Source organism: Antechinus flavipes, chromosome 5 (genome assembly GCF_016432865.1).
Source record: "Antechinus flavipes isolate AdamAnt ecotype Samford, QLD, Australia chromosome 5, AdamAnt_v2, whole genome shotgun sequence".
In the NCBI taxonomy this organism is placed as follows: domain Eukaryota; kingdom Metazoa; phylum Chordata; class Mammalia; order Dasyuromorphia; family Dasyuridae; genus Antechinus; species Antechinus flavipes.
In genome coordinates this window covers 44,342,278-44,345,728 of record NC_067402.1, presented here as the reverse complement: position 1 = coordinate 44,345,728, position 3,451 = coordinate 44,342,278, and the positions used below count along the sequence as shown (strand labels likewise).

General features: G+C 39.8%; 1 pseudogene; it reads left to right on the top strand.

Moving 5' to 3' along the window:
* The first annotated feature begins 1,785 nt into the window (after positions 1–1,785).
* On the top strand, positions 1,786–2,699 carry LOC127538537 (C-C chemokine receptor type 8-like; annotated as a pseudogene).
* The last annotated feature ends 752 nt before the right edge of the window (positions 2,700–3,451 follow it).

Here is a 3,451-nt window from a genome sequence, read left to right as displayed (position 1 = left end):
TCAGAGTCTGAACCTTAGGGGCATTCCAGAGATGCTGGGGAATGAAATCCCTAAACAGACCCAAGGCCCACTGTCATAAGGGAGATCCTATGCTAAGATTTGACCTAGGATGATTGTTTGTCAAAATAGCCCTACTCTGTAAATGTGTTGGAAGGAGAGAGTTTATTGAAATATTGCAAAAAGAAATTTTCTGCATAAGAGGAGGGTCAGTAAGGTAATCTACTTTTATGAAGATCAAATTATTATTATCATATAGTTGATACAGAGTGTCTCAAAAATTTTAATGTGGCTTTAAGCTAAAGACTGGCATTAAGACTTTGGGAACATACTATATATTCTCAATGCTTTCACATGGATAAATATAGGGAATGGACTGTGATTTCTCAGGTATAGGGAATTCCCAGATGAGGAAGTTCCTTCCACCAATACCAACTTCTCTAAAACTGATAGTTGTAGAGAGTTGTCCAGAGCTCTCTAAAGCACAATGATTTGCCCAGAGTCACATAGTTAATATGGGTCAGAAGCAGGAGCCACCCCTATCAAGAATGAATCTACCATCTTAACCACCACCAACATCAATTGAGGGCAATGAGCAGAGAATCCCAGGAGCACTGAACAAATGCCTCAATCCTAAGACTACTGGCTCTACTTCTATTTTAAAACTTTAAGCCATCATCCAGGAGAGCAACTCCTGTGACTAATGGGCCTAACATTCCCATTAACTATAAACCAACTGCCATTCACAGGACAGCCAAGTCAACCTAAGTAAAGTGGCAAGGTAAGGTAAGGGAAAAAGATGGGAGGTATCATGTGATGGACAAATCAAATCACTGTCACCTCCAATTCAAATGTACATAGCCCAGGATCCTAAGGACAACAGCCTAGAAATAAGCTGTTTCCAAAATTAGCTCTGTTTCTAGTCCAGTCTATACAACCAGCATGCAGAAAATTAGTTATGCAAATGGGACCTGGCAACTACTTCTGAAGCCTCTACTTCCCCAGGAGTAGCTGCTTCATTAAGACCTAGGGGGAAAAAGTTCTTACTGGCCCAGTCTTTAGCACAGTTAAATGGCTTAACATTAGAAATGTTATGGTTTTATCAATGGGGAAAAACACATAAAAAAATGAATTACAATTTCCTTTGCACATGAGATCAAGAGATTCTGTATCTCACATTTGTATCTGAGTGAATGGGAGAGGGAAGACCAAGAAAGACCTTCTGCCAAATGTTAGAATTGAGTGATTTGTCTAAGTTCATAGACCCAGTATGCTTCAAGAGCAAGACTTGGACCCAGTTCTTCCTATTTTAGAGATTAATTTTCTACCCACTATACCACATGAACTCTAAAGAGTCAATCAGAAAAAAAAAAATGTTGCCAGGAATGGGGTATGGACCAAGATCTAGCATGAAAATGCTCTATGTGAGGTTTTTGTGATTAAAGTTTTCTTGACATGGCACCATTAATTGTTAGTGCTGGAAGTTGTATTTAAAAACTACAGTTGTAGATGTAAGAGAAGAGAATCAGGTTGAGGGATTCTTGTTGTAGGGTATTAAATAGGAGGAACCAAATGCTGCAGATCACTGAGGAGGAAATGGAGAAAGAGAAACCAATATTCCTCTTTTAGCTAAATTTAGCTTATAGTAAACATACCTATACTGTAAATATATAAACTTGGAAGTCTTTCAGAAAAACTGAGAAATAGTATGTTCAAGTTTGGAAAAGGAGGATCAGAGATCTACAGACTGCCTTGGAGAAATAGGATTATGTGAAATCAGGAGCTGGGATGGATTACACCCTGGAGCCAAATATGTCCATGACTACAGAAGACTATTAACCAGAGAAGCTTGCTAGCCTCTGCATTCACCCAGAAGTCCAGTTCTCTGTTTCTTGTCTGTTCTACTGCCTCCTCTTAGTCTTTGGCCTGCTGGGGAACATCCTGGTCATTCTGGGCTGGTAGTCTGTAAGAAGCTGAGAAGCATGACTGACATATACCTGCTGAGCTTGGCCATTTCTGACCTGCTCTTTGTGTTCTCCTTTCCCTTCTGGAGACACTGTACTCTGCACCAGTGGGTCTTTGGGAACACCATGTGTTAGATCATCTCTAAGATCATTTCATTGATTTCTTCAGCAGCATCTTTTTCATCATGAATAGGTACTTGGCCATTGTCCAGGCAGTCTATGCTTTGAAGGGGAGGACAACCAGGAAGAGCATGACTGTCAGCCTCCTGGTGGGGCTGTCCTTTTGTTGGTGTTTTGCCAGGTATTTCAGAAGAGTGCTACTCTCTTTATGATGACAGAACTAATGAATGGAAGCTCATCACCCACTTTGAAATCAACATTTTAAAAATTATTTTAAAATTATTTATTATTTACTTCCAGCACAAGCAATTTGTCATTTCACTCAGCATCCCTATTTACTCTTATGCCAACATCCTGAGATGGTGACACGTCCTCATTGTAGTAGGACGTCAGAAACTCATGCAGACCACCCAGATAACTGGGGTCATCTCCTTCACCTACTGCTATATCAACCCTATAATTTAGGCTTTTGTTGGGGGAGGGGGAAAGTTTAAGAAGCACCTCTCCAAAATCTTCCAGAAATTCAAAAAGTATTCCTGGCTAGACAAAAACACATGTATCAAAATTTGGACATTCATGCTTTTCATACTCCTTCAACATCAACTTTATCTTGGATAAAGTGATTTTGTATATGTTCCTTTGAAAGGGAACAAAGTGTATGGGATTCTGGTACTGGAGGGAAGAAAGAACAAGAGGAAATGTTGGTTATGAGGAAGGATATATGGGCAACATTTGACTTTTCCCTTTGAAATCCCTTCTAAGGCTTTCAATAGATGCCAAATTCAACCAATGTAAGTCAACAAGATATCACAGCAAAGAAAGCAAATGTGATCGTGAGCTGTGTTAGGTGAGGCATAGTGCCAAAGACTAGGGGATAAAAGTCTCACACCTCTCTCTGCCTAGTCTGACAATATATGGAATATTGCATTGAGTTATAGGCACCATTTTTAAAAATAAGGACACTCAAAAGATAGACAGCATATAGGAAGGGGGGGAAGGGAAAGGAATAATCATTTATATAGCATTTATTATGTGGCAGGCACTGTGCTAAGTACTTCAACAAAGTAAAATCTCATTTGCTTCTTAACACAATCCTGTGCTGCAGTCAAGGAAATTAAGGCAAACAGAATTAAGTGGCTTGCCCAGGGCCATCCAGCAAGTAAGTGCCTGAGATCAGATTTGAACTGAGGAAGATAAGAATCCTTGATTCGGTCTGAAAGTCTTATCACCAATAGCCATTTCTTATTTTACAGATTAAGAATTGAGGCAGCCAGGAGTTAAATGACTTGACCAGGGGAACATAGCGAATAAATGTCTGAGGTTGGATTTGATCTCAGGTCTTCCTGACTGCATGGACTCCTACCTCTGCT